Source organism: Lepeophtheirus salmonis, chromosome 4 (assembly GCF_016086655.4).
Source record: "Lepeophtheirus salmonis chromosome 4, UVic_Lsal_1.4, whole genome shotgun sequence".
In the NCBI taxonomy this organism is placed as follows: Eukaryota; Metazoa; Arthropoda; class Copepoda; order Siphonostomatoida; family Caligidae; genus Lepeophtheirus; species Lepeophtheirus salmonis.
The window spans coordinates 40,754,793-40,770,429 of NC_052134.2; the positions used below are offsets into that span (position 1 = coordinate 40,754,793).

The following is a 15,637-nucleotide window of genomic DNA, read 5'->3' on the forward strand; positions in this document are numbered from 1 at the left end:
AAAAATTCAATTCAATTTAAGACATAGAAAAATAAGGCCCCTATTCATTTATCTGTTGTCTCGGAGCCATTCAGGGTAAAACTGACCCGTTTTTATAACATTATCATATGTTTATCACATAATAATACAAGGTTTAGTTTAAATTCTATAAGTGTGGGTTTTGATGTACCTAGTTGTATGGTACTTCAATTCAAGACCCATTGAATCATAAAATGCATAATTTACATGCGAAAAAAAAGTTAGTTCTTAGCATTGCTGGCAATATTGATCAGTTCGGTATATTAAAAAAATACAAATAACAAATACGCATATTATTTGGAGTATTCCTGTATTTTGATAAGTTATTTTAACTTTTTGTCTCACAATGACTCGTAGTTTTTTTAAGAAGAATTTGGTTACATGAAAAATTTTAAGACTTTTTGAGTGGAACTATGACTACTAAATTTAAATTCCTTTTTGAGCGGAAAAAATAAAGCATTACATTATAAACTTTTTTATATCTAATTTAGGATCTTTTTACATTTACTTAATATCTATTAAATTGCATACAAAACGGTTATCTCTTATACCTAATTCAGCTCCTATTGAAACGATAAAAAAAGTTTACTTACTAAAATAGTTGAAAAACTATCCACATATGTCAAATTAAAAAACTTTAATTAAAAATTATTATCTTTTTACATTATAAATGAGAATTAAATAATAACTAATAATAATAGACATAGCTTTTAAATAAGATCATATTAAAAAATAGTATGACTATGCCAGTAAACAAATTTTTCTGACGGAAACAAATACAGGATCCCATTATAGTAAAATATGTCCCCATTATATATAATGCCACTCAAATTGCCCGGGCGTCTGTAAATTTAGCTTTTATACCTTTATATGTTGTAAATAGTAGGCTGGAGAAAAAGTAATTTCGTATTTCCCGGCCTTTTTTCTAAACTATGTATATCTTGTTCATTATTGGTCACATCGGATCATAAGATATAGTGTTGTAAAGCTGTGAGTGTATACTAAAAACGCTTTTCGGACAGTATTGCGGTTAGACTGTTGAGTAGTGAATTATTGTGTGTCAGTATGGAGGTCTCAAAAGAAAAAAATCGCTATATTTTACTTTTTTACTACCTGAAAGGGAAAAACGCGTCCAAAGCGACAAAGAAAATTTACAACATATACGAGGCCGTTACTCTTATGGTTCGTGTTTTACAACAGGGGTTCGAGTGATTTTTCCACCCGCTCAATTCTGCCGGCTACTGTGAATAACTTGACGTTTGAAACTGGTGATAGAACAGAAGTGGGTCGCATTGGTAAATAGGAGATAACAAGACATCTTCATGACAACACCAGGCTGCACACATCCTTGTTGACGAGCCAGAAGCTCTGGAAACTCAAATGGGAAGTTTTTTTTTTTTGCATACATCTATCAGTTTGAACCTGGCACTAAGTGACTTCCACTTATTCTTGTCTATAGCCAAGGCCCTTAAAGGTACAAATTTGGCCTCAAAAGAGGCCTGTGAAAATTTTTTGTCCTAGTTTTTTTCTAAAAGGGACAAGGGTTTCCACGAGAAGGACATTTGAAGTTGGGCTCTCGTTGACAACAAGTAATCAAATAAAACAGGGCATATTTGGCTTAAATCGGATGATTGTAATACTTATTATAAATCATTGAAATAAAGCACAAAATACGAAATTACTTATTCCCTAACCCATTATACTAAGTGTTTGTCAACCACGTTGATTAATCTTCTATTATAAATCATTAATAATAGAGCTGATTATAATAAGAACCCATAGTGGGTTGATGATTATTGATTAAAAGGTAAAATTACAGTGGGTTTTGGAATACGAGTCTCTTAATGAGTGTTATTTGCTAATTTATATTCCCTTGTTTGTACCTGTACATTGGGCAATTTCTACAAAAATAAGATGGAACAACTAACTTCATTTTATTATTAATTTAAATATTTTTTTCGGTGTTCTCAATAATTTTAGATCATAAAACAAATATGTATGTAGAAATTTTCATATCATATTTACCATAACATATGCTCTGTGGCTTATAATTAGGTTAAATCTAAGAATAATAATGTAATAGTATTGAGAATCAATGCCAGTTATAAAAAAAAAAATATTCTAGATAGATCTAAGTACTTTGTAGGCTCAAAATGTCCGACTAATATTACAATAACAAACTACATTGTACGTAAATTGACTTTTCAATTCTATGCCATAGTTTTTCTACAGTTTATTTAAGTTTTTATTAAAAATTACGTCTTCCTTGCATCATAACTCCCGTATTGAAAACTTGCCAAAAATAACAATATAATGAGAAACATAAATAAATAAAAATACATTCTTCAGTAGCCAAAAAATCAATATATTTGTTATTAACATTCACAATTGTAAAATTAAAAGATACAGATTGAAAGGTGGAGTTATATACCTATTTTAAGAAATAGTAAATTTATTAATTTGGAACATATCAAGACGCCAATAAGTGAAGAAAAAAAAATGCATTTGAATGCAGTTTTTGTAAGACTTCATAGTACATTTGATAGCGGAAAAAAACAGTTGCTATGTTACATTTAGTCTACGTCATTTTTTACGGTCATTCACATCTTTTACTCCCCCTTTTTATATTTGAGTAAAGAGAGAGAAAACAAAATCTTCCATAAATAAACATTGTATAAATATTTCCTTAGAATAATAAATATCACGTTTCAGAACTTTTTTCTTTTTATAATTTGCAGATTTTTCCCTTTGTATACAAAAACATTCACAATACACATGTATATGAGCTATGAAAGTCTAGAAAAAAGTTTTATTTTGAGTAAATAAAAAAAGATACTTATTATTCTACTGTATAAATAATATAATGCCATCAGCTTTTTTAATAGCAGTATATTTTTACACCGTCATAGATATTATATAATCAAATCATTTAATTGCATTGAAGTCGCATCACCTTCTTTTTTCCATTATCTGATAGTAGACTCAATGCATCCCTAAACACAATTGCAAATGACGAGTGGAGCACTTTGCTCATCTTCATGTAATTTTAGGAGAGTCAAGTCTATGTACTACTATCTTCGATGTGTATCATCATGACGTCACTTTTGGTTAAATATACAATCTGTATTAAGTATTATCTTAATAAGGGATTATTCTTAAATATATATATTTATTGTCTGTATAAAAGAAAGATGCGAAGTTCTAAGCAAAAATACGCAGAGTTTGGCATGGCAAAACAATCAAATAATGAGTTATGTAATTATACATACATAATTTATATGCTTAACAAAACCAAAAAAAGGAAAACACATTCAATGATTATACTTATTAAATGACTTTTAATATATTTTACCATTTTATTATTTCTCAAAATAAATCATAATTGGCAAAAACAATTATGTACTTACTGACAATTGCCAATTTTTGGATGTATATATTTTGTCGATTTGTTTATTTTGTATTAGTCTGAGTGATTCATGATGATATCGAAAAAAACAAGAAAACAAATTGTTTTGGTCACACGAAGGAATTGCACTTGCTATCATTTTATACTTCAATAAACACTTAACCAGAATTATGAGAAATGCTGTAATTAAGGAAAGAAAGAAAAATAACTGTTGGTACACCTACCATGATAAATAAATTAAATTCTATTTTACTCCTAAGTGACCATTTTTTTAATATTCCTTCCATATCCATCAATAACACTTTCTTAGACCACTTCAAGAGTTTCATCATTAACTCTTCCCTCAGGGAGTTGGTGTCAAAATTATTTTCGGTTCTTGAAATTATTTATTGAGTATTGTATCTTACTCTCAATAACAAGCAGTTCATACAATGAAACAAAGGAACCAGATAATAATTGCAAGCGTGTTCACTCTTCTCAACAAATCTCACATCGCTATGCATGAAGCATCAGTGTACCAAGTAGAGTAGCATAAAATATGATCTGCTTGTATTTATAAAAAATATAAACTGAAATATGCCATGATCACCCTGACAATCTGAAGAATATTTTGGAGGAGAGGGCCTTAGCTGTAATGCCATTGTTTTTTTAGATCAGTTACAAGGATTAATATATATCTCATTCCGTATCTTATTATGAGATAGGCAATACTCCCGCCGATATCGATCCTCAATTCTATTCTGAGTCCAATGAGGAATGGCACTTTAAGCTACTTTATATTTAAATGTTCTCTCTTATTCCCTTAGACTTGAGTCTGAAGTCGCTAAAACTGATGAGCTTTTCCATGGATAAAAAAGAGTTTAATTAGTCAGAAGTTTGATTAAATTGATTTATTTCCCTAATATCTTTTATTATTTGAATAGAAGAATGGTCTGTATGGGGATGGAGGTCTACTGATATTACAACACATGTCATTAATGATATATTCCTTACAAACGAGTCATACATCAGCCAATATTTGGTTGTAATGATTATACATATGTAAACAATATATAGTATTCCTTTATCAGCTTTATCGTCTTCTTTTGATAAAATATGTACTTAGAATTCATTGTATGTAAAAATATAGGTGAATGATGTCAAAGGGATGCGTAATTAATGAATGTATTTGCATATATTAATATATGCAATAATATAATATATTATGTCTTGTAAAATAATTGGGGAGGGAGATAATTAATTTCTGCTCTAAAGGGGAAAATAGTTTGCAATTTAAATAACTTTATTGAAGGAAATATATTAATATGTATGTATTATTTCTTTAAATACACCAAGGATAACCGGGTTCAAAAAAACTACGACGATATGTTAATGAGTACACACACACATCAACCAGTTTTCCTTTTCTTACATGTAAACAGGTTTTTTTTCTACAAAAATCTCATCCTTAAGTATATTCTAGATACATGAACGTTTTATTTTTAAACTTGAACACTTCAACACAAAAGCAAGTAAGGATTTTTTTTCACAAAAATGGGTCTTTACTATTCAATTATTATCTTCCATTTTTATTTTATTAATTATTCTGATTAATCTGTTGAAGAAGCTGCTGCAAATTGTACTAGAAATATTCAAAATCCCTGAAAATATATACTGTTCATTTGTCTACCCTAAAATTGATTCTATTTTTGTCGTGTAAAGATATGCAAATCAACTTCTTTTATTTAGTTCAATATAATTATTTCTTTCGAAATTGTTTAAATAAACAAAAACATGAAATTGTGCATTAAATCTACAATTAAGGATGATTAATTTATGAATACATGTCATACATGTGATTTTTATTGTATTTCTAAGCCTTTCTACCTTCAAAAATAAAAAAGACCCAAAATCAGTTGGTAATAGCGTATTCCTTTTAACTATTAAAGTATCCATTAACAAATTTAAAGGAATGACTTACTACTTCACTAGTACTAATTCGAGTTCAACTAATCAGAACACTAATAAAAGGCTAGAGTAGTAAAAAAATCCACAGTTAACTACAATATATGCTACGCTATTGATATAACGCTGTTATTTCACTACTTAAATTGCATAAACAACAGGATGTGTAATTTTGATTTATTTCTTTATTTTTACGATCCTAATTCCTTGGAATTTTATCTAGGCAGAACGACATTCACACATTAATTTTGAAAGAAACATTAATTGCACACGGAAGAAAGCGTGATTGGACCTGTCTTTTTTAAATTCAAATCATAAAACATGAAATAGTAGAATTTAAGCTCATGAAGAATTTTGTCGAATCAGCATTTCCTTTAAAAATGAAATTTAAATGTTTTCTTTTTAGATGTTGTTTATTATTTTTGAAATTAACCTACTTCGATTTTTTTTTTAAATACACATTGTGATATTCATACTCCCTTAAAATATAATTTTTCAATGTATACATAGGAGGCGTAAGAAAAAGATAACCGGATGTAATTAATTTTGCTATCAAGAAATTGAAATAACAATAACATTATGAATGTATAAATACATAGTTCAGATAGTGGGACATTTGATTAACGGATGACTTGGATACAAATTTTTATGTATTTGGATAACAAGGGAGGATAGTTGTAGCTCTTCAACGAAAGGTCAATGTAATTCCTATAATTTTAGTTTTTATATCTGCACTATGGGAAATTTATTCAATTAATTAAAATATTACAAATAGGGGTGGAATTTTTCTTAAGCACTAGAAGGAGAAATGAGCAAGATTGATGGTAATACGGATTTTATAGTCGCACAGATTAAGTTTGATTTATCATTATAGTATTTTATTTACTGCATCTGACTTAGGATTTTTTTTGTGTTAATATACACAATGTCGACCGTAAATCGAACCTAGGAAATATAAACAGGGAGATTTACTATAGAATTTGACTTCACTGTACAAATATTTGTCGAGACAACGTCTCAAGTGTGGATTTCTACTTTTATTCAGTCATCCATTTCATTCATCTTCCTAATTTACTCCATGTGTCAGGAAATTAAGCATCCATATTTCCACTAATAAAATGAACGAAATTTGTTTCCTAGAATAGGATTACATCCAAGTACTCCAAAAACTTCCCAAAGTTATCAATGTTTCTTTATTTCAAAGAATTGGAGTACCGAGTACCTCTCCCCCGTCTCTGCCTCTATATTATACCAATGCCAATGTCTTCATTCTATTATAGATATTTAAACCGATTGATAATCTTTCACGTCGTAGATAAACATTTGACGCTAAGTATGAGTTACTCACGAGGACCACTCCTGGTGCGGTTCAGCGAGGAACGAAAAATACTTCTGTCTGATTTTCCTCGAATTAATTCGTGAAATGGGAGGCTTATTCTATGTTAGCTTTGTCATCATTAATTAAATCACTTAATCCAAGACCAAGTATCATAAATCCGTTTGTATTGACTATTTTTTATTCACTACCACTTGTTAGAATGGCTATGATAAGCCTTCCTCATCAAATAGAAGATATATGCATCATAAGCGAATTTGTGGAATTGAATTTAAGTAAATATTGTGTTACTTAGTCACTCTCAAAATTAAAGAAGAAGTCATTACGATAAGGTTGAGCATAATTAGTTACATATTGTCAATATAAATCATTGTAAACATTCCTTCAGTTTTATTCCACTCCTATTATATAGTAAGTGTAAATGAGAAATAATGAAATTGAAATACCGACTATGTACTAGGATTTCTTGAAGCAAACAACTTTTAGGGTTAAATGTATTAAAAAACTTTCATAGGATGTATTGCTATGTAATTATATGATTAAACTCAAGTATCTTAGAAATTGTACTTTATTGTATTAGAACCAATAAAAAATTTAAAATTGTTTTGCTAATTTTGCAAACTTTTTATCAATTGAAACATGCCATGAAGATCTTTCTCTTGCCATAAGTGATGCATGATGCTCTTGACTTCGTTGATTAAATATTTTCTACATAAATTGAAAAGTTGAAATTCAGCTTGGGCGGTGTTACTTCAGCATTTTAAATCTAAATAAAAGGAGGGGTTGAAAAAGTTAGTAATATAGTTTTTGGCTTAATGTTTGGCTTACAAAAACAATTATCATGTATAGAGAATGAATACAATTTTACCAAAGTATACAGGTTACCAAAAAATTACATGAAGTACCATCTCTTCTATTTTGGTTTTGATATATTGTTCAATTGTGTATCTATAAAATTTCTTTTTCTTTCTTATTGATATTTAGAATTGTTGTATACTGTTCAGCATTGAGTTTGCAAATATGACAAATGAGAAATAATTAGCAAAAGTTAGTAAGTTTCTTATCTGAGATAGAGTTTCAAATTTTTCAGATTGAAATAAATGTTTTAATTTGTCATCGGTTATAGATAGTGTCATGATTACATGAAGTCATCAAATATTTGAAGCAATTGATAAATTTGGGGAATTTTTCTACTAATAAAGCTTCAAATTACAAATTAAAGTATGAGTTGACGGAGCTGGACTGGTTTTGAGTAGTATTGCTTGAACACTCAAATATAAATGGAACTGCGTCTTTCCTTATGATACAGCGAGACAGAATAGATGGTACTTTTCTTTGGGAGTTTGAATCTGTTCGTTCAAATTTACAGTCTTACAGACTAGACAGAAGTGCTTGGCGTCAGTTTAAAAAAATGGCATCGATCAACGAAGTATAACTTCCCAATCGTTAAAAAGGCAGAGTGTCCTTGTTGTGATCTACACCGGACGAAACAATGATGTGATGTTTAACTTCTTAAGCCTAGTCCTTTACCTGGAGAGTTAAGAAAGAACCAAAAGAGTTTGGAGGTGATAGCAAGACTTTGTTCCATGTCACACTGCAACGAAATCGTTGTCAGATTTTGTATTTATTATGTTGGACCCCAGGATGTTATTAACCTACAAACGTATGAATGTTATTGCAAATATCTAATCAATGGATCATTAAATAAAAAACAAAGCAAGTTTTCCTACGTATCACCCTGTAATGTTGCAAATTTTCTACTTCATAGAAAAAGTGATAAAACTATTATTTTTTCAAATATTATATATCTAACTTTAAAGGTGTTATATGGAACAAATCATCCATTTTTGTTTAAATATGAGCACTTACTAAAAATGTAAAAAATCTTAATTTATAGTCAAAAGCCCAAAAGTCTTGATTAAAAAATTAGAAATATTCGATTTTGATTGATTTAAAAAATTTTTTTGTTAGAAATGAACAAGGATTCTAATTTAAAGAAATAGACAAGGATTAAAAGTTCAAGAAATAAGACAATTATGTGCTCACATAAACTTAGTCGGCGTCTTATAAGAAGGATAAGAAAATCAATTTTGCAGGTGATAGGATGGTCAAAGTGGAACTCATTTCTTTAACATATTTGTGATACATCCTAAAGAAATACCTGAATTTACACACATCTTAGGTCCGTTTTATTTATTACAGTTGTCAAGGAACGTAGAGGAATGCATTTTAAATTGACTTAACTATGTTCAATTTACCCTAATATATTTTTTACGAATACAGATTGCATGTTGTAGCTTGCTTTCCTTACTGCTAGATATTGATTAATACTGCGAGGGCTTCATGAACGATGTTCAAACGTAACATGGGCTCCAGAGCAACAATAATTTTAAAAAAACCTCGGACTGGGTTTCGTACGAGGTGTATTGAGGGGCTGTAGGTGCCTCCAAATCAAGGAATTTTTTCCTAATCAAGATAAAAAGAAAGAAAGAAGGAAAATATGAGGTTTTTTTCAAGTATTTCCTTAATAAAAAAGGCCATTTGATTAAATTCAGAGGTAAGGTATTTTAATTTTTATAATTTTTAAAAAAAAGTATGCCCCTCCCCAAATATGCCCCTTTGCATGCCCTGCAAACATTGGCTAAAACCCTTAAACAAAAACAAGATCAATTTTTTCTTTGTTGGTCTTATCTTGAAGTTGTCCTCAAAAAGTCATGCTATTGCTTCTGAAAAATTGAGGTCTTGTCTAGTGCTGATACTAAGAGACGGGGCCAGACCGTACTAGTACCGAATTAATTAGGATACCAATATGACTTGTCATAATTTCAGATACGGTAATTTTGAGATGAACACTAGAGCCCTGATTCGATAATAATGGGACAAATAAGATAGTTTTGGTCAAGAAATGGTTTTAAATGAATTTATAAGAGAGGAATTTTCTGTGTCAATTCAAGCTTAAAAACAATTCTACGGTATGAATTGTCTGCTTTTAATCCAAAAAATGACAATATATTTCTAGCAAAATTTTACACCAACTAAGGAAAAGGCTCAAATCGTAATTATGAAAAGATTAACTATTTCAAATATATAAAAAGAAAACACTTATGAACAAAAGAGATTAAATCTGACGCAATACAATATTAAACGAAGATACGTATGATTGAAAATGTGTTCGTATTCAAATTTTTTTTACTATTTTATTATAGTTTTTCAGAGTATTTTATGGGACAAAATGCTTTATCAGCCGTTTAAGTCGTAGAATCACAATGTTTTGTAGGAATGGATATAAATACTAACATATTAGGTACATAAGTCAGTATTTTCTGAAAGAAAAAAGAATATTGAACATACATATGAATAAAAGAGAAAATATGCCTAGATAAATATACATATATAAGCCCGAGGTCAAGCATCACCATAGATCTGCACAAATATCTATCAGTTATAAAATATGTTTGCAGATATTTAGGTTGTCTTAAATTGTAGGTTGTTTTTCAATTATTCAAAAAAATATCATTTTAGAAATGAAATGCATGTTCCATGATCATAATACAAGTAGCTCTATAATGAGAATTAAATGAAGTTTTTTTCCGAATCAAGAAGATATGTTACGTAGTATAACTCTCAGAGCCGGTTTTAAGAAACCATTGAGGATACTTACCTCCACTCCGTGCTTGTAGCATAGGGTCCAAAAAATATTAGGAATACATATGAGGCATTATGAGAAATGTTGATCCTAATAGTTTGTCTCCTAAAACAGGCCAATTTAAATAAATAAAAATCGACAGTAAAAAGGCCTCTACATTTTATCTTCAAAATGAAGTTTAAAAAAATGTACCTGCACCTATATTTTTGCCTTAGGTTGCACTCTCGTTAAAACCAGACCTGAGCTACCTACAAAAACTATAGTTTACTTCCTTATCACGGACAACACAATTAGTGCCTTACATATATGCGGATGATACATTTTCACAACTGCAGCTTGGTAGTTGTATTATTGACAGTATACAAGATTAGAAATAAAATTTTGGATCTGTAAATAATTCCAAATCCTAGTTTTGAGACCTTAAAAATGAAAAAAGTTAGAAATTAGAAAAATATTGGACTAGCAATATGTCGTAAACAAGTAAAAAAAAAAAAACTATCAGTTAGCTTAACATAATTTATTTTTGGACGTTATAACACAAGTTTTGTTCAACAAACTGATAGCTTTTGAATGATTGGTGTACGACTAATCAAATATGCATCAAAAGGATAATTTTTTCATCTTTAAGGGCCTCAGAACTCAGAATTAGATTGAGTTACAGATCCGTAATTTCATTTCTGTACTAGTCTATTATTAGCATTACCACATAGTAAATTATAGTAAAATCACTTTTCTTCTAAAAAAATTTCATTCTTTTGTAAAATAATTATCTTTTTCATTTTTAAATTGGTCATGATTCGATATAACTAATAATTTTGATGTTATCATCTAAGATTTTGTCACAATAACAGAATATTTATTTTAAAATAGAAAATACATGTATTTGTGTATTTTTAGGTGTGGTCTATGTACAAATGCATCATTTTACTAATTTTTAATATAAATTGTACACGTGCTACTACAAACATCCATGAAAAAATTCATGTCAGATTCATTAAGTATTTTTATAATTAATTTGCTCTTAACATATGCAGACCATTAAAAGTGTATAAATTTTGTGTAAGTTGAAGCACTAACCCTGTAACAAGGATGGATGGGAGATAATATACAGTATTATACCAAACTTTGAGGTAATTGCAACATTTTATAATGGATTATTTGAATCTTTACCATTTGAGACTATCAGATTTACGAACTAACATTTTTATTTATTTTGCCACGTAAATGATGGATTTGTTTTTCTAAAAAGAGCCATACAAGAATATACCCAATGGATTGTCAATGCTTCTACAAATATGGATTGATAGAGCACAAACTACAGCAACAGTCCGACTAATTGTTTACACAAATATACTGAACTGTTTGAATCTTGAAAATTTGAAAATGAAAGATTCTACAAACTACCATTGTATTCTAGTGTGTCGATATCAACAGTTATTTCTAATTATATTTTAATAAAAGTGTAACTGTACTTTAACTAAATCTAAACAGATTGAAGAGTGTTATAATGAATATTACTGCATTATTATTCTTTTTTCTAGGGAAACACGTTTTTTTTTTTTTTTTGCAAAGATTGGAGTTCTAGTATTGTCATATTCAACTTTACTGATTAATTTTTACAATTCCAGAAAAAAATCAATATTTCTATTAAATAAAAGTTTCTTAGAATCCAAATTAAACTTATAAATATGAAAAGCTCAATCATTCACAGGTAAAATGAAACCTTTCAACTTAAAAACAACAAAAAAAAAGTATATATTCATAAAAACCGAAATTGTAATCCTTTCCCCTCAAAAAAGATTTAAAAAGAAGTAAAACTTATTTATATTTCCTTAAAATAAACTCATCTAAATAACTGGTTTGTAAATAAATTTACAATTTCGTGTAATTAACTTTAAGTTTAATAAAAAATTTATTTATTTTTGAAGTATTTACGTATTTTTCAAACCCCACTGACACACAGAACATTGAAATTGAAAAAGTGCTAAAAATTATAAGGAGAGTTAGAAAACCCTAACAAGTTACACATTTATAAGTGTTACATAGCTGAAATACCGAACTGAATAGTTATATCATTGGATATATAGTATTTAAAATTTATTATTGTGTTATATACCTACGTGTTCTATATATGTCCATAAAATGCAAGGCTCTTGGAAGCCCAACTAATAATCAATTCCTCACGTCTCCTTTTGATAGGGAACAAATTAATTAACAAGTATAATTAAAACTATTAGTAATTTTATGATAACGAGAATGATAGATTAAATGAAGGACAAATCTTTCCTATTGTACCTATGAGCAATTATTTTATTAATTACACAAATCCCTTATACAGAGGCACGTATGTGTCTATATTTATAGGTCAACAACAACCAGTTCCAAGGCAATCAATCGAAATTAAGTCATATCCATCCTTAACACATTATTTAAAATAATTTTTCGTACAACATTTTCCTATTTTCAGTACAAGATAGTTATACATAAAGAAACTATGAGCAATTTATACCCCAAAAATGAGCAAAATTATGTATATTAAATACATTCTTCTAGAAAAAAGAATAATGATCTGTAAAGGAATAAATTTTTATCTGAATAAATTTATTTGCTCATCCAATTAATCAAGTCATGCCTTTAATTTGATGAATGACTGTGTATATTTGGAATGCTCAATTTTTATTTTTAAGTAGTAACAAATTTGCTATATACATAGTTGTTGAAATTTTATACTTTTTTACCATTAGATGTAAAATAAGTTAAGAAAATAGGTACTTGTCCGTAAGAAAGTAATTGATTGATTATATCTAAGTATATAGAAAATGCTATAAATTATAAAAACATTAATCATATCAAAACCTCTATTCAGTGTGTAAAAAACATTTTTGCGACAAAACGAAATGTATCTTTTTGATCTAAGAGGAAATTTTTTTCACATGAGTCCAAATACTCCAAAATGTTTGCTATACTTGTAACTCTTTATTTTTAATTTACTTGGTTACGATATGGTCTTTCTAATGTAATGCATATTTCTGGTAGTTTATAAAAATGTATTTTGCAAGATGTACAATTTGTAGTGACTCATCCAAATCATATCAACTACTAAAAAAATTTCCAAGATCAACAAATAATTGAAGAACGTAAAAATAAAATATCCTTCCTTGCTTCAATATTGACGGCCCACATGTTATAAATGTTATTTACAGAGCTTCAGATTAAGATTAGCTTTTATGAATTTGATATTGTAATGGAAAGGTAGCTACAATTGTCAACAAAAATACTTGTTTATTTAGCAATGCACATAAAAAAAGAGCCATTATATTCAAAATGAGATTTGATTGTCTGTCATATATGAACACTGTACATTAGACTGTCCCGTTTTCGGAATGATATTTTTGTACCCCAACACAAATATCCTTTCGGCTTGGGACGCTGAAAAAAGTTTTGTAAAGTTTCAAGCCTCTTAGGCCATTTTTGGAGTGGCACAAGCAATTTTAGTTAAAAAAGAAGAATACTTTTTTTGTCAGAATTGGCCATTTTTAGGCCTCTTGTGCTGTCTCAAGTAAGATGTTATAAGTAAAAAAATTGTACTTATTATATTCAGGGTTTCCTTATTTTATCAAACAGAACATATTAAAATTGATCATGAGTTGAATCGATAGTGGTTGAAACAAAGAAAAAAAAAGAACGTACATTTCCTTGTTCGATAAAATAGAGGAGTGACAAATCATTGAGCAAAACTTATTAGAGCCCTTAAAATATTAGAATACTGAAACATATGAAAAAGTATAATTTTTTACTCATGGCATCATATTTGAGGCCTAAAAATGACCAACTTTGACTCAAAAATACCATTTTTCAAATCTAAAATGGCATGTAACACGGCAAAAAAAGGCTTGAGAGGCTTCAAACTTTCCTCAAAGTCCTTTTTTTTATTGTACCCACCAAAATAAGTCTTTGTGGAGGGGGGAGGAGGATATTAGCACTAAAATAAGATAGTCTACTATACATGCACCTGTAACATTATATTGTGGGATGACGATGCATAAATTTTATAAGTCCAATCATCATAATTAATCAACAGAGCTATTTTTTTTTGGTAAATGAGGCATTTACCGGATTAGATAATCTAATATAAAACGTCCAATTGAAAAATTAATTACAATTATATCTTTTTTGGTAGATTCCGATTATTATATGTCACTTTGAAGGAATACGTAGAACTAAAACATTTGCCATTACAATGAGATAAAAAGTATTGTTAATCAAGGAAGTATTACAAATGATAAGCAAAGATGTACTTTTATAACGAAAATGCTTGCCAACAAATTTTTTTATTTTTAAAATCTATTAAGTTCCACTTCGAAGTCCAGTTGTAAGAACTTTACCTTCTGCTCACGAATCTGTAATTCGTTAATGTTTTTCTGTATCAAATCTATTTTTTTTTTTTTTCATTGGAATTAATATATGTATTTTTATAGTCTTTATAGTCATGGAGTAAGTCATATTTAAATAAACTTATTCATCGCTAAAAAAATCAAATTCCATATATGAAGTTTTATTTAATGTGGGATCATTCGATCTGCAGATAAAGCAACACAAATCTTGGAGGATCTATATTTTTAGCATGTTTGCCCCAGGATAAAAAAATTATTCCCTTAAGAATGACTATATGAATATAAGGCGTTAACTTATATTGTGAATAATTGATCTTAATCATTTTAATATGAAAATATATTTTTTTCCAAATGTTTAAGCAGTAACATTGATTTACTTTCATTTATTTTGAGGTATAAATTAATTATTATAACAAATAAAATAAAGTTATTTATCCTTTTAATTTAGGAGTTATGGCGTTTTTTCTCTCCCTTTAAAAAGTATAGATTTAATACAAAAATACCTCCGAGTTAGACGATTAATTTATTCCCCGAATATATCGGGCACAAACATGTAAATATGATTGTATTTATTTCAAATGTAAATAATATATTTTGTTACCATAATAGTTTTAAAATAGGAAACCAAAGTCTACATATAAAGCAAAATCTGAAAAACTTGAATTAGTACAAAATGGGTCATTACTATACGTCATATTTGCAAATGAAAAATTTCAAATTCCAGCATAAAAATGAAATTCGACATTTTATCTCTGTTCACTTTATATTTAGGATATATATTCAAACATTTTATTATTTTATTCCATACAGCGTGGGGTTATCAAACCCTCATTAAGTCAAGGAGACCCTTAATACATTTTGATTTTATTAGAAAGAGTTTCGTTTTTACACAG

At 28.6% G+C, this 15,637-nt stretch overlaps 1 protein-coding gene across 5 annotated transcripts in view; it reads right to left on the reverse strand.

Annotated features, from left to right (window-relative positions):
• Window positions 1–15,637, reverse strand: part of LOC121115937 (uncharacterized) — a 106,833-nt gene that overhangs the window by 90,389 nt on the left and 807 nt on the right. The window lies entirely within an intron of this gene.